The following is a 25004-nucleotide window of genomic DNA, read 5'->3' as shown; positions in this document are numbered from 1 at the left end:
CCATAAGGCACAAGAGGTACAATCCGCTCCCTGTCCCATATGTAATTGACAATGAACGGGTGAGCAAGTGTGTGTCTAAAACCAATGTCTTTGTAGTAATTCCAGAAACGCAAAGTGTGAGGTATGCAGCATTACGTAAGTCTGAGGAAAGGCAAGACTAATTTCATGGATCGTTTAACATTGATCTTGCACATCTTCTTTTACCTGTCTTGAGAAGTTGTTTATATAGGCTCACGTCACTTTTTAATCTTTGTGGTAATAGTGTTTGGGCTCCTGCATGCACTGTTAATAAGAGCGTTGGTGATAAGTGCCTCCTTAGCTGTCCCGTATTTGAAGAGCGTTCGTGTTCTGTGCGTCCTCAGCGTTAACCTTTGCAGCTTGTGGGTGTTGTGGAGTGGCTTGCTTATGGAATCCCCCAAGATCGTTGTCTTTGATGTTAATGTGTGTACTCTGCAAGTGCCCTGCGTGACAGCGTGCTTGTGATGGCTGGGCGTGTGTGATTCACGCTGGTATTGTGACTGCTTTGAGGCCCCGCCCACGCCACGGACGAAATCAAAATTATGAACTCCGTGATTTCAGTTATTACAATCCGTCACTTCATCCTCCGTGGGATCCGTGTAGCAATATGTAAAGGCGTTTTTTGTTTTGCATAAGGCACACGCCCACAAGGTATTGTTGTAATGCTTTGTTTTTGTTGAAAATGATCGCCGCATCAGATAGCAGTAATACCGGCTCAATGTGAAGGGCTGACGCCCACAAATGAGTAAAGCTTTGTTTTTGTTGAAAATGTTCTCCCCACCAGATAGCAGTAATGCCGGCTCAATGGCAAGGGCCGACGCCCACAAATGAGTAAAGCTTTGTATTTGTGGAAATTGATCGCCGCACCAGATAGCAGTAATTCTGGCTCAATGGGAAGGGCCGACGGCCACAAATGAATAAAAGTTTGTTTTTGTATATAATTTTCTGCAGTAATGGAGTGTGAAAGGCGCACCCCTTTTATTTCGCTTGTTTTGCCAGGCCCCTCTGACAACCCCGACTCCCACAATTGAGTAAAGCTTTGTTTGTGTATATAATTTTCGCCGCACCATATAGCAGTAATGCCGCCTGAATGGGAAGGGCCGACTCCCACAAATGAGTACAGCTTTCTTTTTGTATATCATTTTCGCCGCTTTTGTATATAATTTTTGCCGCACCATATAGCATTAATGGAAGCCGCGCCCATTTGTTTTTTTATTTTTTGGCCAGGCCCCTCTGACAACGCTGACGCCCACAAAGGAGTAATGTGAAGTGTTCTTTGACACGCCCATCGCTTACAGCACAACGCCAATGCCCACAAGGGACTACTTTACTCCTAAGGTTCTTTCACCATTGTAATGTATATGGTGGGCAGCTGTATAGCCTATGTCCATCTGCTGCAACTCCCCTTTACAATGCTGTATTGAGTGTTGTGATTGGTGATGTACTTCTTGAGCTTACCCGCCTCAAAGGTTTCAGCTCTCTCTTTATAATAGTAGTATAGAAGGGGAGCCAGGAGCTATTTTTAAACAGGTTGTGCACCTGTGCTCCAAGGTAACTGAGTAAATCACAGGGACGTGCAGTTCCTAGGGGAGTGGAAGGGGAGGTATTTTCCAAAAGTGCCCTCACACACCCCGAATGATGTCATGCTTCATCATTAGGTGTGCTCCTCGTCGGGCCGGCACTGCAATGCCCGACGCGCACCCACGAAGGGGCTCTTTGGCAGAGATCTTTTGGTCGTGAAGCCATAGGGTGAGTGACGGGTGTGTGGGCTGGGTGGTGCAGTGAGTGTGAAAGGTAAAATAAGTCCAGGGTTACCCATACATGTTGTATTTATTATCAAGGGACACTAGCCTAACTAAAATACAGGGCCCTAATGACATGCACGCACCTTATTGTCTCAGGAGTGTCGTGGAATCTCGATGCTAAACACCCTGCTTCACCCCTATCAACCCCGGGAGTCAGGATATAACACCAACACTCATGAGGTAACCAGGGGGAAAACAGGGGAACAAAACAAGGGTAGATGGGAGAGAAGCAGCACTCTGCAATCTTCACCAGGGACAGATTCAGGTCAAGCTTTTCTAGTCTGGAACTGCATGAAGACAAAGCAGAAATTTTGTATAAAACCCCTCCCCACGCTGTTCTCAAATGACTTGTCTGTGACCCAATGGTGTACCTTCAGATTGTAGGGTGTATGCAGGTTTCTGGGAGGTATATGTGCTGGATGGATCAGAATAAATAACAGAAGAATGGATATGTCTGGTTCCTGCAAGTAGGAAGAAACTATAAGAAACAGCACGACCTCTATGTGAATGAACTACAAACTATCTTTCAAGTGCTCACCTATAAATACCAGGCTCGTAGACATAAAATAACGGAGGCCACACCAGAACTTGCTGGTGCAAATACCTTGTTAATAGCCAGAAGGTCGGGACACCGAAACACACAAAGATAGCAATGTGAAAACTTCCACGGGAGGACTTAAGAGGAATGCCGTGTGCACACCATGCAAGCGAAAGAAATCTCGCTTGCTACAAATAAGAAAAAACGGAAAGCTAAGAAAACATACAAGAAGCAAATGGCTTCTTTTACTCACGAAGCGGACATTTAGGAAAGGCTGGAAACAACGGGAACGGAGGTCTCACCACTAGCTCCTTGGACGAACACCACACCGTGACCCGGAACGAATGCTCGAACGCTAGCTAATCGCAAAGCGTTTCCGGGAGCGTGAGGCTGGTCTAAATGTCCTGATTTGTTTTACTGCGCATGCGCGGCTCTCTGTGCATGCACGGCTCTCTGCGCATGCGTCCTAAGGGTGTCATCCTGTGTTTGCCAACCGTTAGAGATTGCCAACCCCGTACTTTGGATCGGCTGCTGTTTGCTATACATCGGATCGGCGGTGGAGCATAAGCCGGCATGACAGAACACCCCCCCCACAACACCCCCCCCCCAATGGGCTTATGAGGGTATCTTCTGTGAAATGTTCGTATCAGACGAGGAGCATGTACCTGGCTAGCTGGCTCCCAAGAACGTTCTTCAATGCCATAACCTTTCCAATGTATGAGATATTGGAGTCAACGTCTTACACGTCTGGAATCAATAATAGCCCCGACCTCGTATTCTTCACTAGTATCAATCAGTCTAGGAACAGGGACTGTTGGAAGGCGAGTACCGGGCACAACAGGTTTTAAAAGGGATACATGAAATACAGGGTGAATTTTCATGGGTGGTGGTAAGTCCAATTTCATAGCCACTGCATTGATTACTTGTGCAATAAGAAAGGGACCAACATACTTGGGCTTGAACTTGCAAGATCCTTTCAAGGCCAAATATTTGGTGGAAAACCATACCTTGTCATCTTTCCGATAAGTAGGTTCTAGGTGTCTATGTGCGTCTGCCTTTTTCTTATAGTCAGATTTAGCTCTTTCAAGATTGTCATGGATGTTAGAATGCACTGTCTGGAGGTGGCAGACTAGGTCTCGCACAGCAGGAGTGTCACAGGGTCTTAACGGAGAGAAAGGCAGAACTCTAGGATGGAAACCATATGAACCATAAAAGGAGTGAACAAGGTGGAAAAATGATGGCTATTGTTGTAGGATAGTTCTGCTAACCAAACCAACTCATCCCATTCTTTCTGGTCTTGTAAGAATAGGCATCGAAGGAACTGCTCAAAACTCTAGTTCACCCTTTCGGTTTGCCCGTCCGTTTGAGGGTGATGACTGGACGAGAGATGAACCTCGATATGTAATGTATTACATAATTGTCTCCAGAATCATGATACAAATTGTGTACCTCTATCAGTGATCACAACTGATGGTAGTCCATGTAGTCTGACTATGTTGAGTAAAAAGACTTTTGCCAATACGGTAGATGTAGGAAGGCTCTTTAAGGGAATGAAATGGGCGTTTTTAGTAAACAAATCCACTACGACCAGGAATGCAGTATTCCCCCCTTTCGTACATGGCAACGCCACGATAAAATCCATGGACACGGTATGCCATGGTGCAGGAGGAGTGGGAACAGGATGTAATAAACCCACCAACCCTTCATGTGACGTCTTTCCTCGAGCACAAATGTGACATTTCTTAACGTATTGCTGCACATCACCGGCTAAATGAGGCCACCAACAATACCTTTTCACTAATTCCAATGTCCTCTTCTATCCAGGATGTCCTGCCACACCATGGGAATGGCACCATTCCAAAACCTGTTTCTGAAGGGGTAATGTAGGGACAAACAACCCGCCTTGTACATAATGTAGACCAGCCTTGACAAGGGACGGTTGTTTCCCTAACAATGTTTGCAATGAAGGGTCTTGCTGGGCATTCTTCACCTGCAGTAAAAAGCTTTTCTCTGTAGTGAGTACCCCTATGATTTTTCGGGGACCTATGATACAAGGAGGTTTGTCTTCAAGAGGGAAAGGCTCAAAACCTAGACGAGATAGAGCGTCCGCCTTTCCGTTCTGTTTCCCTGCACGAAAATGAATAACGAAGTCGTATTCGCTAAAGAACTGTGTCCATCTCAATTGCCTCATAGATAATGCTCTGGCAGTTTTTAGGTACTGTAGGTTATGATGGTCAGTCAGAACAGTTACCGTGTGGTGTGTGCCCAGTAAATCTTGTCGCCATTCTTCCAAGACTTTCTTGATCGCTAGAAGTTCTTTTTCCCCCACAGCGTAATTGACTTCAGCAGGTGTGAGTTTATGCGAGTAATAAGCAACGGGATGTAGCTCCCCTGTAACCAAATCAGCTTGAGAAAGGATGCCCCCCACTGCCATTTGAGAGGCATCTACCTCTACTACAAAAGGACTCCTAGGATCAGGATGTTTCAGAATGGGAGCTTGAGTGAAAACCTTTTTCAGGATGTTGAATGCTTTATCGGCTTCCTCAGACCACAAAAAGGGGGTACCCTTGCGTAACAAACGGGTAATAGGAGCGACGACATCTGAAAACTGGTGGATGAAACGTCTGTAAAAATTAGAAAACCCTATAAACTGTTGAACTTCTTTCACGCTTTTAGGGGGTGGCCATTGTAACACAGCATTGATCTTTTGGGGATCCATTCACAAACCTTTGGCAGACACGATATACCCCAGGAAGGCAACCTGATGTCGATGGAAAAAACATTTATCTAATTTACAAAATAAATGGTTCTTCTGTAGTTTGTGTAACACTTCTTGTACATGTAGAATGTGGTCTTTTAAGGTTTTGGAATAAATAAGTAGGTCATCAATATAAGCTATTACGCTTTTGTCAAGGTACTCCTTCAGCACCTCATTGATGAAATATTGAAATGCTGAAGGAGCATTACAAAGCCCGAAGGGCATCACTAAATATTCATACAATCCGAACTTGGTACAGAATGCCGTTTTCCACTCATCTCCATCTTTGACTCTAACAAGGTGGTAGGCTCCACGTAGGTCTAATTTTGTGAACCATTCGGCGTCTTTGATTTGGTCTAACAAAGAGGAGATGAGTGGCAAAGGGTATCTGTTCTTGATTGTAATGGCATTCAGGGATCTATAGTCTATGCAACAACGCAAGCCTCCCTCGCGTTTAGGGATAAAGAAAAGGGCTGAGGATGCAGGGGATCTGGAGGCTCTGATGTATCCTAACTCCAGCATAGTGTCAAGGTATTCTCTTAAATATTGGTTTTCCTTTTCTGTTAAAGAGTACACTCTGCTTGTGGGTATACGTGCTCCTGGCTGCAGATCTATACGACAGTCGTATACCCTATGGGGAGGTAAGGTGGTGGCTTGTTCTTTATCAAACACCGAACAGAACTCTTGATACTCCGAGGGTAACTCGGTGTCAGGTTGTTCTACAGTGTATTTCTCTTCTGGAGATAGGGAGACCAGGGTAATTGCTCTCTGCCTAGGAGACTTAGAGGTAGAACCGGAGTTGACTTGGATTTCTGTATTTGTCTCCTTCTTGTGGTTACTACACTCATCTCTTAACTGAATATGGGTCTGTTGCCAATCGATTAGGGGATTATGTAGACGCAACCATGGTAGTCCTAATACCACAGGGAACTGAGGAGAATCTATTAAATCAAACGTGAGTGTTTCCCAGTGTGTGATGGCGACATACAGCTCCAAAAAGATGGTAGAATGTGTAATCGGTCCAGATTTCAGAAGACTACCATCGATAGTATATACGTCCTCAGGAACTCCTTTTTGTTCTTCAGGAATAGAATGGGCAGCAGCCCATTGTCTGTCCATAAAATTTCCTGAGGCTCCAGAATCTATCATGATAGGTTGATCTAAGGTGCTGTCAAGCCAGCTCAATATTGAAGGAACTAAAAAGTGTAAATTTTCAGCCACCAAAGAGGAGACCATATTACTTGTAGGACCCGACGGTGCGGTCTTTTTTAACCTCGGGTCGACTAGTTTTCCGACTTGCGAAACTGTCTTGGTTTAACCAGACATTCCCTTAAAAAAAATGTCCTGCTTTCCCACAATATAGACATAACTGATTGTCACGTCTCCTTTGTTTCTCTGCTTCGCTTAGGGGACCCTTCATGCTGCCTATCTGCATAGGTTCAGAATCATCGAGTTTAATTTCAGCTTTGGGTTTTCTTTCTCTGGTCCCGATTTTAGGATACTCATATCGGACCCTGTCTCTTCGCCTTTCTCCCAACCTATGATCCAACTTTACGACCAGGTCTATTAATTCAGAACATGTGGCCGGGGGATCTACTACGTGAGCCAAAGCGTCTTTCAGTTCATCACGCAGGCCTTTGTAAAAAAGGGCACTGCGTTTTTCTGTAGGCCAATCAGCTTCCACCACTAGTCTATTATATGCAGAAATGTATGTAATAAGGTCTTTAGACCCTTGCTTAAGATTTAATAATTCCGTGTCTGCTGCATGAGTGAACGCGTGCTTATCAAACATTTTTCGTAATTCACGCCTGAAAGCGTTATAATCCAACAAAAGAGGATCATCTTTATCAATCAAAGGGATGGTCCAATTGGCAGCGGAACCCCCCAAATAGGAAAGGACAAACGCTACCTTAGCTTGGACATTCGGAAAACAAGAGGCTTTACACAGGAAATACAACTGACACTGTGTCAGAAAGGCGGCACATTTAGTGGGATCATCCTAGAAACGCTCAGGGGGAGCTAAGGGAATGGTATGTGGTGTCACTACCTGCACTACTTGTGCATCAGTGCTAGAGCTAGCTCCCTCTTCTCTTTGGATGTGCAAGGCCTCTACTCTAGCTGTGAGAGCTTGGGCTTTTCTCTGGAGATTCCCCACCATATTAGCCACATCCTGTAAAGAGAGATCCATGGCACTCGGGAGACAAATCTATTAGGCTTTGCGATCTGTCATGCACGCACCTTATTGTCTCAGGAGTGTCGTGGAATCTCGATGCTAAACACCCTGCTTCACCCCTATCACCCCTGTGAGTCAGGATATAACACCAACACCCATGAGGTAACCAGGGGGAAAACAGGGGAACAAAACAAGGGTAGATGGGAGAGAAACAGCACTCTGCAATCTTCACCAGGGACAGATTCAGGTCAAGCTTTTCTAGTCTGGAACTGCATGAAGACAAAGCAGAAATTTAGTATAAACCCCCTCCCCACGCTGTTCTCAAATGACTTGTCTGTGACCCAATGGTGTACCTTCAGATTGTAGGGTGTATGCAGGTTTCTGGGAGGTATATGTGCTGGATGGATCAGAATAAATACCAGAAAAATGGATATGTCTGGTTCCTGCAAGTAGGAAGAAACTATAAGAAACAGCACGACTTCTATGTGAATGAAATACAAACTATCTTTCAAGTGCTCACCTATAAATACCAGGCTTGTAGACATAAAATAACGGAGGCCACACCAGAACTTGCCGGTGCAAATACCTTGTTAATAGCCACAAGGTCTGGACACCGAAACACACAAAGATAGCAATGTGAAAACTTCCACTGGAGGACTTAAGAGGAATGCGGTGTGCACACCATGCAAGCGATAGAAATCTCGCTCGCTACAAATAAGAAAAAACGTAAAGCTAAGAAAACATACAAGAAGCAAACGGCTTCTTTTACTCACGAAGCGGACATTTAGGAAACGCTGGAAACAACGAGAACGGAGGTCTCACCACTAGCTCCTTGGACGAACACCACACCGTGACCCGGAACGAATGCTCTAACGCTAGCTAATCGCGAAGCGTTTCCGGGAGCGTGAGGCGGGTCTAAATGTCCTGTTTGTTTTACTGCGCATGCGCGGCTCTCCGCGCATGCGTCCGAAGGGTGTCATCCTGTGTTTGCCAACCGTTAGAGATTGCCAACCCCGTACTTTGGATCGGCTGCTGTTTGCTATACATCGGATCGGCGGTGGAGCATAAGCAGGCATGATACCTAACTAGATATAATGATCCTATATGGCTGGTGTGGTGCATAAGGTCGACATGTTTCATGCCTAGTAGCCCCTAATGGGTCAAGTGGAACTTCATCAGGACCATGGTAGATAGAAAGGTACTCTGGCTCTATAGCAATACTGGTTTGGAAATTGTCAAATGGTAACCAGATGTAAATAATTGCTCCATGTTAGAGGATCCCGAGGTAGAAGACCCAAGGGAAAGGGAAGGGAGATGAAAACAACAAGAAAAGAAACATAGTTTAGTTAGACATTGTTAATATAGACAGATATGTTGATTCAGCGTGTGGTGTTGTGTGAAGAGTGAGACTGAAAACACTATTTAGAGGGTCAGATGGAAATTTTATAAAGACCTTAAAGGATTCAATCCCCCAATTACTTATTCACATACAACACAGGAACCCATAGGTCTTACACAGATCCTCAGAGAATTAATCTTGGAAATAACGCCACATTCGGCACTCCTTGAGTCAGTTTAGCAAAAACAGAAAAGTGCAGAGAAGAAAAGAAGTGAAAAGACAGACTTGAACCACTTCAATTTATTGGTGTCCCATCATTGTACATTCAAGTGCCCAGTGTCATCTTCTGGGATTCCAAAAACAACCGTCTACGTCTGCCCTTGATGTGATGGGGGAACAATAAGATCAAGTTGTATCCTCTTATGTAGTTCTTACATGAAAGAGTACGTGCAAAGGGGATCTTTTTCTTATTTGTCTAATTAAGAGTGTTTTTTTACTGCAGTGCAAAAAATAGTCGAAAAAGTGTAAAGTGTAATATTAAAATAGCGTAGACAGCAGAGAGATGACGCAAGGACTCAAAAAGGTCGTCCTACTAAAATCCAACATGCGAGTGAAAAAGGGGAAACAATTAGAAATAAATCAATGTCTCGGCGGTCAACATGTTTCAGACGTTAGGGATATATTATCCTGGCTTTCTTCAGGACCTTAACACACTGCTATTCTATAAAAGTGATGAATACATACAGTTTCCAATGTGTTGTACCAATATTCAAATCCTCCTTGGAAACATGATGCATTACGACATCTGAAAATACGAATTAATAATTAGAAAAATCAATCTACAACGTTTCTGCTGTCCAACTTCCTGAACCACTATTAATGCAATGGTAGAATCAGTACTTACCATTGCTTCTCAAGATTTGGACCTCACCTCACTCTGCACCAGCTTAGGATATAGGATGAGGCCCCGCTCTGGGGAAAAATCATAGTCCAAATAACATTTTAATGACTAAGTACACAGAACTAATTGGTTAAACCTACACTTAGTCATCACCAATGTTCAATTTGATACGCACTGGGCGTCACGTAGGTCTATCAAATAGTTAGCCAAGCTAAACACCATATATATATATATATGGCTCCCACATCTCCTCCAGCGGCTAAAGTGGAGTTAAAGTGGAGTTAAAAAGGGTACAGCACATTATGACGCGGGATATCAGGGACAGACTCTTTGAATTAAATATCTGATCAATGAAGCACTGAAGAGCTGTCTAAACTAGTGGACAAGGAAAACCAATAAACAGCCATATGCTTAATAGAGCCAACACCTATATACTTCTAAATGGTCATGTGTATCTATAGGCGTCATTATTAAAACGTTCTCGCTATAGCTCAAGATGTTAGGGTATCAAAAGCTGACGCGACCACAATCGTGACACATGTAAAACAAAATAACCAAGAAAATGTCTCAAATTAGGGAAAAGGACACAAGCGCTGCCATAAAACAACCCTCTGACCCCTTCTTCTCTTACCTCTCCGTCGGTACCTCTCTGCCGAAACCTAGCTGGAGTAGAGGTACCGAACGGAGAAAGCCGCGGTCTTTAAATGAAGGGCGATCATGTGTTGCGCATCGGTGGCAACGCACAGTAATGTCGTCATAGTAGTACGACTACAAAATTTGTTCAAAGTCTGCCGGGTGTTGTAGTTTATATATAAAGTATCAACCCTAGTCTTTCAAGGAAGATACATGTGTGTAACTCACATGTTGTGCGTTGATGGCAGCACGCAGAGATGCCGCCATTGTAGTATGACTGCAGAATTGTTTCAAGTGCATAGTGAAATGTATTCTCAATGTAGGTTTTAAAACAAATTTTGTCGAAAAGATTTACACGATTTTTCGAGTGTTATGGTCTAAATATAAAGTATCGACCCGGTCATTCAAGAAAGACAAAGTTATTAAATGAAAGGAGCTCACATATTGTGCGATGATGGCAGGGCACGGTGATGTCGTCATTGTAGTATGACTACGGAATTGTTTAAAGTATGTTGGGAAATGTAGTCTCAGTATAAAGTTTCAACCAAGTCTTGTCGAAAAAGATGTGGTCTTTTAATGAAGGAAGGTCTCTTGTTTTACGTCAGTGCCCGCGCACAATGATGCCGTCATTGCATTTAGACCACAAAATTATGTCGGGAAATGTAGTCTCGGAGTAGAGTATCAACTTAGTCTTACAACTTTATTAGCTTCCCTGTGGATGTACAAGACAGCGAATGTGTAAGCCACTTTATACTGGCTGCGGTGATCCTGTCAGTATGCCTGACAATGTAGTATAAGCATAAACAAATTCATTATCTGTGTAGTCATAAGAGCCAGAAATATGTCCTTTGCCACAAAAAGCAGCTGTGTGGTATAAAATGACAGATACTGTTATGTTTATTAAATGTCTGTCGTGATGGAAAAGTGCACTCGACTACCAGTCAAGATTCTGTATTGAGCTCTCTTAAGGCCATATTTAAATCTAAAAGGAGAAAGGAGTATATTGAGTATACAAAGAAACTAAATGCCACCGTTTCATAAAGCTATCCTCATTACAAGTAGCCGTCCAGAGTGTGCCCGTAAGTCTACCCTGGACCCAATCTGATCTCTAAATGTAATGAATTTGAACAACCTATGTCATGTTGGACGATTAGATCAAACAGGGGTATGTCACCTTTAAGCTAAACTGACATGTCAACCTTATAACTGCTATAATGTAAAAGGGCAGTGTTGTACTTCTCACTTCATCTCTTACTGAGGGATACCCACGGTATCGCATCATTGAGGCCAGTAGTGTCACTAGATAACCTAAACACCCACCATTGTTCTTTTTGAAATAAAAACATGGGGATGTCGGTAATGTGGGATGGAATGAAAGGTTTTTCCAAAACCGTCCACATGAAGTCATCTGCTTTATGGTTACTCTAAAAAAAATGTCTTGTTAGTTTGGTTATAGTTTTTTTTACACCGGAAAGTGCTTTTATATTCCAGCATTCGCAGCTTCACTTTCCGTGTGGTCATGCCAACATACTTATATTCACACGGACAAGTGATCAAGTAAATTAGGTTATCACTATTACATTTTGTGAAAAAATTTTGTATCCATGACTTTGCACTTCCTATGGCGACAGTTTTTGATCGTCTAGTCTGGGCACATACACCATAAGAGCCACATGGAGAGTGGCCTTGGACCCTAGGAAGGTCCCATAAGGTAGCATCCTTTTCTTGTATCATGGTCGGCGGGCATGTGTGAACCAGCTTGCCTCTCAGATTGATGCTCCTTTTCAATGAGAACAAGGGTGGAGATATCTTGTCTGAGCAGCTATTCAGGATACGCCAGTGTTTTCTTACACTTTTTTGAATCTTGTTCGCTATAGCACAAAAATTGTGCACAAATGTCAATCTGCCCAATGGTGGTTTAGGTGATGGTATCTCAATCAGAGCTTCACGGTTGTTATTTGAGGCTCGTTTCTTGGCAGGTCCAATGAGTTTCTTTAGATATTTCTTATCTTCTAGTTGACTCATCAGGTTTTGTGAATGTTCCTCAAATTTCTGCATGGTCGAGCAATTCCTCCGTACCCTTAAACCTGCCCATCCGGCAAGTTTTCACGGAGCAACTTCGGTTGATGGGTGTCGAACCGCAGTAATGAATTGCGCGCCATCGGTTTGCGATAGAGCTCACTCTGCAAGCCTCCCAATCTATGAAAGATAGATAGGTCCAAAAAAGCAATTCTTTCTTTATTGACTTCAACTGTAAATCTCAGGAAATCGTTCCTGCTGTTGAGCCAGTTTTTGAAATCTACCATAGATTCCAAGGTCCCACGCCATACGACAAAAACGTCATCTATGTAATGTATCCATAGACGGATTGATTCAAAGTACGCATTGGAGGTTTGAAGGACATGTTCCTGTTAAAAAACATGAACGTAAAGGTTTGCCAAACTTGGCGCAAAAACGCTGCCCATGCTGGTGCCTGACACTTGGAAGTAGATCGTCTCTTCATATTTAAAAAAATTCTCTTTCATTGCCAATTGTGCCAAAGACTATTTGTAAACAACAAAAGAAAGGGTCCTATCGCAATCTTCCTAAGAAAGAACAGTTAGCTATACGCACTTTATCTGAAGACCGAACTATAACAATAAAACCGGAAGATAAAGGCGGTGAGGTCGTCATTTTAGACACCACGACATACAGAGAAGAATGCTTACGTCAACTCTTGGATAGGAGATTTTATCGACTCTTGAGAGAAGACCCTACTGAACGACTCAAGAAAGAAATTACTGAACTGATAGATGAAGCACTTTCTTCCGGATGGATCACGGGATAAGAAGCCTTATTCTTACAGATAAGCAATCCGGTCATGCCCTATTTTTTTTGCTTCCCTAAGGTTCACAAGGACCAAAGGCCACCCCCAGGAAGACCCATAATATCTGGCATTGGGTCAGTACTAGAGCCTCTATCCACTTTTGTGGATTTTTTTCTACGCCCTTTGGTTAAAACTATGCCTACATTCTTGCAGGAATCTAAAGATGTTTTACGTCTTTTACCCGATGTCGAATTTGATGAACAACTAGATGATCTAGTATCATTCGTTGTCGAGTCGCTTTATACCTCCATACCGCAAGATGAGACGCTAGACACAATTTTCCAGATACTCAGTAACATCGAGATGGATTCTATAACACCAGTACGTTTTATAATGTCTTTGACACAATTGGCAATGAAAGAGAATTTTTGTTTAAATATGAAGAGACGATCTACCTCCAAGTGTCCGGCACCAGCATGGGCAGTGTTTTTGCGCCAAGTTTGGCGAACCTTTACGTTCATGCTTTTGAACAGGAACATGTTATTCAAACCTCCAATCCATACTTTGAATCAATCCGTCTATGGAAACGTTACATAGATGACGTTTTTGTCGTATGGCGTGGAACCTTGGAATCTCTGGTAGATTTCAAAAACTGGCTCAACAGCAGGAACGATTTCCTGAGATTTACAGTTGAAGTCAATAAAGAACTAATTACTTTTTTGGACCTATCTATCTTTCATACATTGGGAGGCTTGCAGAGTGAGCTCTATCGCAAACCGATGGCGCGCAATTCATTACTGCGGTTCGACAGCCATCATTCGAAGTCACGCCATTAAAACTTGCAGTATGGGCAGTTTTTACGGATAAGGACGAATTGCTCGACCATGCAGAAATTTGAGGAACATTCACAAAACCTGATTAAAACCTGAGTCAACTAGAAGATAAGAAATATCCAAAGAAACTCATTAGACGGGCGAAGAAATGAGCCTCAAGTAACAACCATGAAGTTCTGATTGATATACCATCACCTAAACCACCATTGGGCAGATTGACATTTGTGCACACTTTTAGTGCTCTAACGAACAAGATTAAAAAAAAGTGTAAGAAAACACTGGCGTATCCTGAATAGCTGCTCAGACAAGATAGCTCCACCCTTGTTCTCATTGAAAAGGAGCTCCATTCTGAGAGACAAGCTGGTTCACACATGCCCGCAGACCATGATACAAGAAAAGGATGCTACCTTATGGGACCTTCCTAGGGTGCAAGGCCACTCTCCCTGTGGCTCTTGTGGTGTATGCGCCCAGACTAGAGGATCAAAAACTGTCGACATAGGAAGTGCAAAACCATTGATAACATTTTTTTTCACAAATTGTAATAGTGATAACCTAATTTACTTGATCACTTATACTTGTGAATATAAATATGTTGGCATGACCACACACAAAGTGAAGCTGCGAATGCTGGAACATAAAAGCACTTTCGGGTGTAAAAAAACTATAACCAAACTAACAAGACATTTTTTTGAGAGTAACCATAAAGCAGATGACTTCATGTGGACGGTTTTGGAAAAACCTTTCATTCCATCCCACGTTACTGACATCCCCATGTTTTTATTTAAAAAAGAATAACGGTGGGTGTTTAGGTTATCTAGTGACACTACTGGCCTCAATGATGCGATACCGTGGGAATCCCTCAGTAAGAGATGAAGTGAGAAGTACAACACTGCCCTTTTACATTATAGCAGTTATAAGGTTGACATGTCAGTTTAGCTTAAAGGTGACATGCCCCTGTTTGGTCTAATTGTCCAACATGATATAGGTTTTTCAAATCCATTACATTTAGAGATCAGATTGGGTCCACGGTAGACTTACGGGCACACACTGGACGGCTACTTGTAATGAGGATAGCATTATGAAACTGTGGCTTTTAGCTTCTTTGTATACTCAATATACACTGTTCTCCTTTTAGATTTAAATATGGCCATAAGAGAGCTCAGTACAGAATCTTGACTGGTAGTCGAGCGCACTTTTCTATCACGACAGACATTTAATAAACAAAACAGTATCTGACATTTTATGCCACATAGCTCCTTTTTGTGGCAAATGACATATTTCTGTCTCTTATGACTACACAGATAACTAATTTGTTTATGCTTATACTACATTGTCAGGCACACTGACAGGATCACTGCAGGCAGTATAAAGTGGCTTACACATTCGCTGTCTTGAACATCCACAGGGAAGCTAATAAAGTTAAGTTGATACTCTACTTTGAGACTACATTTCCCGACATAATTTTGTAGTCTAAATGCAATGAAGGTATATTTGTGCACTGGCACTGACGTAAAACATGAGAGCTTCTTTCATTAAAAGATCACATCTTTTTCGACAAGACTTGGTTGAAACTTCATACTGAGACTACATTTCCCGACATACTTTAAATAATTCCGTAGTCATACTACAATGACGACATCACCGTGCCCTGCCATCATCACACAATATTTGAGCTCCTTTAATTTAATAACTTTGACTTTCTTGAATGACCGGGTCGATACTTCATATTTAGACCATAACACTCAAAAAAACTTGTAAATCTTTTCGACAAAATTTGTTTTAAAACCTACATTGAGACTACATTTCACTATGCACTTGAAACAATTCTGCAGTCATACTACAATGGCGGCATCTCTGCGTGCTGCCATCAACGCACAACATGTGAGTTACACACCTGTGTTTTCCTTGAAAGACTAGGGTTGATACTTTATATATAAACTACAACACCCAGCAGACTTTGAACAAATTTTGTAGTCGTATTACTATGACGACATTACTGTGCGCTGCCACCGATGCGAAACACATGATCGCCCTTCATTTAAAGACTGCATCTTTCTCCGTTCGGTACCTCCACTCCTGCTAGGTTTCAGCAGAGAGGTACCGACGGAGAGGTAAGAGAAGAGGGGGACAGAGGGTTGTTTTATGGCAGCGCTTGTGTACTTTTGACTAATTTGAGACATTTTCTTGGTTATTTTATTTTACATGTGTCGCGCGTCAGGTTTTGATACCCTAACGTCTTGAACTATAGCAAGAACGTTTTTAATAATGACGCCTTTTGATACACGTGACCATTTAGAAGTATATAGGTGTTGGCTCTATTAAGCATATGGCTGTTTATTGGTTTTCCTCATCCACTAGTTTGGACAGCTCTTCAGTGCTTCATTGATCAGATATTTAATTTCAAGAGTTTGTCCCTGACATGCCGCGTCATAATGTGCTGTACCCATTTTAACTCCACTTTAGCTGGAGGAGATGTGAGAGCCATATAAATATGGTTTTTAACTTGGCTAACTATTTGATAGACTTACGTGATGCCCAGTTCATATCAAATTGAACATTGGTGATGACTAACTGTAGGTTTAACCAATTACTTCTGTATATTTAGGCCATAAAATGTTATTTGGACTATGATTTTTCCACAGAGCGGGGCCTCATCCTATATCCTAAGCTGGTGCTGAGTGAGGTGAGGTCTAAACCTTGAGAAGCAATGGTAAGTACTGGTTCTACCATTGCCTTAATAGTGGTTCAGGAAGTTGGACAGCAGAAACGTTGCAGATTTTTTCTAATTATTAATTCCTATTTTCAGATGTTGTAATGCATCATGTTTCCAAGGAGGATTTGAATATTGGTACAACACAGTTGAAACTGTATGTATTCATCACTTTTATAGAATAGCGGTGACAATAGTGGTGTGTGTTAAGGTCCTGAAGAAAGCCAGGATAATATATCCCTAGGGCTGAAACATGTTGACTGCCGAGACAGTGAGTTATTTTTAATTGTCTCCCCTTTTTCACTCACACGCTGGGTTTTAGTAGGACGACATTTTTGAGATCACGCTATGAGTCCTTGTGTCATCTCTCTGCTGTCTATCCTATTTTAATATTACACTTTACACTTTTTCTACTATTTTTTTGCACTGCACTGAAAAAAACTCTTAATTAGACAAATAAGAAAAAGATCCCCTTTGCACGTGCTCTTTAATGTAAGAACTACATAAGAGGTTACAACTTGATCTTATTGTCCACCCGATCAAATCAAGGGCGGACGTAAGATGGTTGTTTTTGGAATCTCAGAGGATGACACTGGGCACTTGAATGTGCAATGATGGGACACCAATAATCCTGAAGTGGTTCAAGTCTGTCTTTTCACTTCTTTTCTTCTCTGCACTTTTCTGTTTTCGCTAAACTGAATCAAGGAGTGCAGAATGTGGCGTTATTTCCCAGATTAGTTCTCTGAGGATCTGTGTTTCTAAGACCTATGGGTTCCTGTTTTGTATGTGAAGAGTGAAACTACCTACAAGTACTAGGGTGGTGGTACCTGTAATTGTATGTACTTGGTCAGTGACCGGAAGTGTGAAAGCAATATATTCAATTGAAACTCAAGGTGCCTATGTGCATCAAATTGGCTGAGGTGAGTAAACGTGATTAGGATGCAGCAATACATAAAGGCTTAGGGCAACAAGATTAAGCATCTGGGTGAAGTCAATATATTCAATCAAACCTCGCAGTGCCCCTGAGCGTAAGTATGACTACGGTGAGTAAGGCTTAAGGCAACAAGATTAATCATCTGGGTGAAGTCAATATATTCAATTGAACCTCGCATTGCTCTGAGCGTAAGTATGGCTGTGGTAGGAAACTATGACCAGGATGCAGCAATACATGAACCTTATGGCAACAGGATTGTTCGAAAAATCATCTGGGTGAGCCAAGGCATACCAATGCATGCATACATGCAAACACTCATACATGCTAAAATCAGTACCCACCATACGCAAGATAAATGTTAGCTAGACAGACCATTTATATTGATGTCAATGGATAGTGGATCACCAATTACAGCGTACGTACCGTAAGAAGTAACCAAAGGTAACAAAAGGGTGCAACCACAATATGGTGTGTTTTTAACCTGAGCAGAATCATTGTGGTTGTGAGCCGTTGGTGCTGAGAGGCACCGTCATAATTATGGGGAACTCACGCCAACAGGTTAGGGCTAAAGGCTGATGGGGGTGGCAGAGCACTGCTCTGATCTGGAATGTAAAAATGACAATCAATAATTGCGCAGAGTGGATCTTATATAAAATATCAGGAGGTTGCTCTTTAGTGGAGCAGCGGTGCGTTGTTTTTCAATACTCACGGTAGGTCTACAGAGCAACTTGCTTGGATCCTACCCTCAATCCTTGCCCTGTGCCGGTGACTTCCGGGTCTGAGGAATATAAGGGTTGCCTGTGTCACGTAAGGACGTGATCCTCTGGAATGCTAACCCGGGCGGCCATTTTGGAAGAGAATTTTAATGTTTTCTTCAGGAGTGACAGGTGGAAAAAGGGACCAAGATTGTTAGTAAAAGCCACCTTAGTGGCGGTCTAAAAGTGGTGGCACTGAATTAAATTTAAATTAAAGATGGGTTAAACAGAAAGCATAAATAAATTGTCACAAAGCCCTATTGTAGCTTGGGAAAGTGTATTGGTGTCATGACTATGCACGGCCATATTGAAGTCAAAGTATGAGCAAACCTATCCCCGAGGGGGCACACAAGGGTGAGGAGTGGCACTGAGTGGGAGCAGGGTGGGAGGGGTTGGATAGTCCGCCATGGTTGAGTTGCACAAGGAGAGCCAAGGGAGTTGCTCACTCAATGTGGGGCAGTCCTAGATTGAATATAGTGGTGACTGAATGCCAGAAGACCTGACTAGGGCAGTAGGCGAGTTTTTTATAGGCGGTTTATTTCAGCCCAAGAAATGTCATCGTTCAAGCCCCGTGTATGGTGTATGGGATGAGCGCTTGAAGGCTCAATTCTGTTCCTTTCTGAAGAGGGCCGCTTTAGAGATGGTTGGAAAGGCTTCCAGAATGGTCCAATAAAAGTCGTTATGTGTGTGATTGTGCTCCAAGAAGTGAGTATACATCTTAGTGTGGGTTTAGTTCACCTGATGTTGCTTCTGTGCTCTGTCATTCTTGTTTTTACAGGGTGCATAGTCATGCCGATGTATTGAAGCTGGCAGGGGCAAGTGCTGAGATAGATGCAATTACGAGTGTTGCAATTTGTGTGTTTATGTTGCTGCCATGTCAAAGTGTTCCTGCAGGACAATGCTGGGATTTCCTGACTGGGTTCCTGGACGGGTTTGTAAATGGGAAGTCAACTGAAGCTGGTCGACAGCCACTTTCTGGTCAGCTCGAAGTGCCAGATGGGGTCCGTCTCTCTCCTTTGCTCTAATGCTGGAGACTTCAGTATGAGGTCCATCTGCTGTCGGACTTCCTTCCTGGACATGGGTTACCTTCAGTCTTCGAGTCACACTTGGTGCTTCGGTGGGCATCGGTGTCGGAGTCCTTTTCTAGGCTCGCCTCATTGCCGTCTTCTCCGTGGGGAAAGCCGCGTATCAAGTCGGGCGCAGCACAGCAAGGCTTCTGATTGGCTTCTGTGACCATGTGGGTCGGTGGGGAATCCAGCAAATTCATTTCCTTAACGGTGCTGTTACTGTCCTGAATGCTTGAATACAGTGGGGACTGGAAACAGAGGAGAGGAGAGACGTATGGGAGAATACATCCTCATCGTCCTCCTCCAGCACGACATGTCCAGGTACGTCATGACACTCTGGTTCTACTGAATGGAGTTTTACTATTTTGGTGTCATTTTATTTAATCAAATGTACTATATTTTTCTAAAGTAGTTTGGGATTATTCTTGTGTGTTTTCAACGTATTACTGCTTGAGTGCTGTATCAATACTTTATACATTGGATCTAAGTCAAGTATGACTGTTTTTTGTGCCAAGCTACCAGAACTTATAGAACTATAATTTAGACTTTTTTTTCTTAATTTGAAGGGAGAACCCCTGTAAACCACTCTTGAGGAAGGCATGCAATTAAGGTCAGCTTCTACACCCCACCATTTTCAAAGATTACTAGTTGAGGCGGATCTCATATGTTAGACTTGACCAATACTGAACAAAAAAAAGACTTACAATGTAAGCGCTAATTAAGATAACCCCTCCCAAGAAGGGTTAGGAAGGGCACACACGTCTGTGCAGGCAGTGAGCCATACCAATGATTGAAATGGAAATGTGCAGTGATGAAAATGGGCAACAGCACCCTAAGAAATATTTTGGGTAACAGCATTGATTTTATTTTGCAATTTGTCATCAGAAGATAATGCTCCCAGTGTGGAGCGCCCTCTATCAATGTAATTCTCAGGCTCCGAATGACCAAGTCTGCAGGATGTGTATCTGGTTTCAGCAATACATTCAGGTCACCTAAATGAGCAGCAAACTCCCTTCCTTGTGGTAGGCCATACATCATATTTATGAATGGTTTCCAGTGTTACTATTCCTATTCACTTGCACTATCCACATGGGTGACAAATAACCAGGCACAAGCTGAAACTTTCCAAAACCCCGTAACTAATTGTCATCTAAGCTTTCCTATATGTCATATGCTACTATTTTCAGACACAATTTAAAAACAGAAAACCAATTATATGTTACTATCCTGACAGCACTTAAAAAGGGCACACGTCTACCAGATGGAAACCCCTCTACAAAAGAGCAATAACACCAAAGACCCAAGAGACACATCTGCCAGAGCTACTGGCAATGGAAAACATGACATATATCGAGAATAAATATGTACTCACGGGTATTGTAGAGAAAGGTTCTCAATCATTAATCTATCTACGTAAGAACTGACCTTATCCAAACTGGATTTTAGAAACAGTTTAAAGTAATGCAAACTATCTGCACGATTTTAATAACAATCGTGTGTAAATATTGTAACCAAATTATAAACATGCCACTTTTTCATCAGCACTCAAAAAAGCAAAAAGCAGAGGAAGCTATGTTTATTCAAAATACTTATCTTTAAAGAGAATGATGATTGATTGGTTTAAATGTGTGTGCTAGGATTGAAACATTTTATTTTCTAGAATGATAAAGATATGTTGTGGGCTCAGGATTATTGGTCAAATAAAGGAAGCGAATTTAGCTGTAGCTTTAACATATGTCGAAGACATTTTCCAACTTTCCTGGCGAAATCAAGATTCACAGGGCAGTGCACGCCGTGCATAGAATTCCACATCTAGCAGCTGTGTTTTAATTCTCTAAGGGCACAGGCTGGTGTGTCAGCTCCCATACATCAAATACCGTCTGCGTCATATCAATCTAGCTTATTAATTGTGGCCTAGAGCAGGAAGCCATGGGGAACACGAAAGGAATCAGAAACTTTTCAGACTGTGCTGCATTGTGTGTGATACTTGCGCCAGCATACGTCTTCATTAACTGCAGAGATGGTGGGACTTTAAGCTGACCCGAGGAACATTCTTTTGCTGAAAGGGGTGTTTTTTTCTACCTTGGGGCACTGTTTTGTTCTTTTTACTGTCTGTCTCGAGAAATCCACCAGAACCACATACCTTTCGATCATGTCTGCTGTGGAATATTTTTGCTGATCACAATAGCAATACATGTTTATACATTTCGTATGAATTTATGTATAGTTTTTATTGGCTGAGCACAAGAGAATACAAAGAGAGTGTTGCTCAATCGTGTTTGAAATGGCTTGAATCCCTTGTGTTATGGAACTGTGCAAATCGCAGAAGTACACTGTACAAATGTTTGTGACGTAGCATAACATAACATCACCACATAACAGGACAGAACATAACATGGCATGACATAACATAATACTAAAATTACATGGCATATCTAAATAAAATTGTGTGACATGCTATTTTATATTACTCTTGTTTGTAGTGCGCGCATATAGCCCGAGAGAGTATCCTGGTGTGTATGAAGGATCCCATCTGTGGGAGGCCTATTGGAAGAGCCATGTCTTCAGTTTGTTGCTGAATCTGATTGGGAACTCATACTGAGCTTTTGGTGACATGTGTGAAGAGGAGTGTGCCCCAGCTTACATGGCATCGATAACATAACACGGCATAATAACATTATATGATATGACATAATAACAAAATTGCCTGATATCACATAATGTTTCATGACGCGCCGTGATATAGCGTGACCTGGCATACACATGTGATCTGAGTAGTCCAAAATGGAATGTCAGTTCTTAATTTGTGTTTGTTGGTTGTAGGTGCTGTACATCAGCATTCATTTTAGGGGACCAGGACTTATTTTTCATCATCAGACTTTGACTCAGGCGGAGTATGATAGGAAAACAGCGAGAAAAGGAGGACACATGGATGAAAAAGAAGTGGATGATTGTAGTTGCCGATCATTACAGTTAAATTTTTCTGAGAACCAGTTATTAGTGGCATGGGCCAGGAAAATAGCTGTGCTCAAAACATTTTCCTTGGGTCTTTTCAAAATTGTAGCATGCTGTTATATTCCTGAGGACCTTTTATTTACTTTGTGGTTCATGTGGAACACCATCCCCGAGGCTTCCTTGCTCCTGGTGATGTTCCATCCACGTGACTCGAATGTTGAATGTGTTTGAAATGTTAACAACGGATTTTGTGTCTTGCACTCTGCCAATAAAAAGCTCTTCTACTTACTCGCTGTCGGGTGGATTTGACATATTTTTGTTGACTATCGATGGTGGTTGGTGGTGCATTCTCTAGTCATCTCATGACTTTACTATGTTCAAGTGCTACTCCCTGGAATCTCAAAAATACACCTAGTCTCAATGAAGACAACATTCAGTGATGCAGCAAGACTGGTCACAGGAGTCAGACTCTTCGATCACATCTCTCCAGTGCTCAGCCTCCCTGTCAACTGGCTCCTGATCTAACCCAGAAGCATATTCACAGTAGCCGGCATCACACACAAAGCATTACATTGTGGGACATCTTAATGGATGGCTTAAAAGCTCACCTTATCAGGGGATTGCTATTCTCTGCACAGTGCCGCTTACTTCTAGAACCTCCTCGGTCCAAGAAACAAAGAAAGCTGCTCACAATCCTTCTCTGGTAGTGTCCCAGAATAGGGAACACGAGCGCTCCAGAGATTCATATGAATCCCTCCTCCTTTTAAGCTTTTAAGAAGAGTTGAAAATGCTTATATAGTTAATTTAATTCTTCATTGCATTGTAAATAGAATCTGATCTGTTAACTTCTATCGGGTTTATATTTTGGTATAACAGAGTCTGTAACTTTCCTTATACCTTTCCTCGTAAATTTCCTAGTAGGATTGTAGAACCCTCAAATACCCTCTGGTCTAGTACGTGCTATATTAAACTGCAACAACATATATGAATAAATAAATAAATATCACTTAATACACAACAGATGCATGGGTAAGAAGGCAAAATTGAGATTTATAAGCTTGTTTGCTTCTTTAGGGGGAGTCCAACCTTCACCATATTTTTTTAATCCTCCATTAACCAGAACTTAAAGACTTTCCTCCACTCCACACTAAGGAAGTGCCATTCCCTCAAATTGACTCACACAGTTGGTTGCCACCATACAGTGTTAAGTTGGTGATACAGAAGATAGACCTAATGTAATGATTTCATCACTATATTCCAGTGTCCCATCCAGCAAGTTCAATCAATTCATAAAAGATCAATTGTTGACAAAGTGAACTGCTAAGAGGCTAGAGTAGAATATTGCGTGCTTCTCAGACATGCACATCCTCTAACACAACTCACAAAACTAAATCCTCAGCTTTTTTAGAGGACGTTCTAAATACTAGCTCTGCTGCTTAATACAGTGCTAAGATCCACCACCATCTTCAAACTGTCTCAACAAGAACGTTTCATATGGCAAAAAAAACCATGGAGGCCAGTGCTTAATTTGTAGGGCACTTATCAGGAGGCCGCTGCAGCTCGCACCACCCATAGCACCTGCCCACACTGCCAAAGATGGTACCTACACAACTACTAACAATCGCACTGCTACAACTGAGGCAATTCAAACTGTTAGAGGCCCCCAAAGCTATACGAATGGTATGGGCGACATGCATTAGTTCTTTTCAGTTATTGAACAGCAGTTATCCTAATCCTCTCCAAATTACACAAACAGCTAGCAGCTGTCACAAGTGCCAGTGTTGACAATTAAGTGCTAGTGCCGAGCACCAGAAACCATCGGCTCAAATTAAGCACTGAATGGTCTCTAGGAGGACAGGGACCAAGACTATGGAGCAAGCTGAATCTCAACCTGTGTGGGCTTAAACCAAAGACCTATATTTCAGAAAACTCCTGAACATAGAGCTGTTCTGACTGGCATTTAGCTAAGATCATTCTCAAAAGTGTAGCATCGGAAGCATCCTGGTAGAGCCCAGGCCCGACTTTTGATAATTATTCTGTTTCTATTAGCTGTGTAGCTCCAGTTCTTGGAACTAACCCCAATGTGGCCTTGTAGCGCTTTCCAAAAATCTGTCCCTCAATAACAAGAGTAGAAGTATGGTTTTATCTCAAAGCTACTTTACTTTCTGTTCAAACAACCTGCCTGCCGCCACAATGCAAAGTAATGTTTGAAATGAATACCTGCTAGTTTCTTGAAAACAAACCACCATCAATTTTGCTTCTCAATTCAAACAACAGGTTTCCCTGCTCACCAAAATGCTAGGTTACAGCTGTAGCCTGGCTGCCTGCTGCTTCGAGGCACACCTCCTTCAGTTCCTCTTACGGCTTCCGAATCATCACGTCTGCATTGTCTGCAGCAACAAAAGCGCTGATTTCAGTTCTATTATTTTTTTTCATTTGTATAGCACCGTGTGCTCCCCGAAGGTATCCTCAGAGCAGCATAAAAATATACACCCAACATCGAAATATACCAGTAACAATTGTGCAAACAATACGAAACAAGCATTTACAATGCAACGGTTTCGCCTTTGTAAAAGTTTGAGCTATTGGCATTGTAAATGACAAATTTTGTATTTATGTGTTGGTTTTGAAAGCAGATAAATAAATGGCATTGTCATTTACAATGCCAAACGCGCGTGTGTGTAAACTTTAATTACATGAGTGATGCAAAAGCTAGAGAGAGATGTCTGTAGACAAGGCCTAAAAAGCGGGCTGATGCAGTACGCATTTCATTAGGCTC

The 25004-nt window shown here is 42.2% G+C and overlaps 1 protein-coding gene across 1 annotated transcript in view; it reads right to left on the bottom strand.

The window, feature by feature from the left end:
• PLD5 (phospholipase D family member 5) overlaps positions 1-25004 on the bottom strand; it is a 1381847-nt gene that overhangs the window by 321211 nt on the left and 1035632 nt on the right. The window lies entirely within an intron of this gene.

The sequence above is a fragment of the Lissotriton helveticus genome, chromosome 6 (assembly GCF_964261635.1).
Source record: "Lissotriton helveticus chromosome 6, aLisHel1.1, whole genome shotgun sequence".
NCBI classification, from domain to species: domain Eukaryota; kingdom Metazoa; phylum Chordata; class Amphibia; order Caudata; family Salamandridae; genus Lissotriton; species Lissotriton helveticus.
This window is presented reverse-complemented; position numbering and strand designations above follow the sequence as displayed.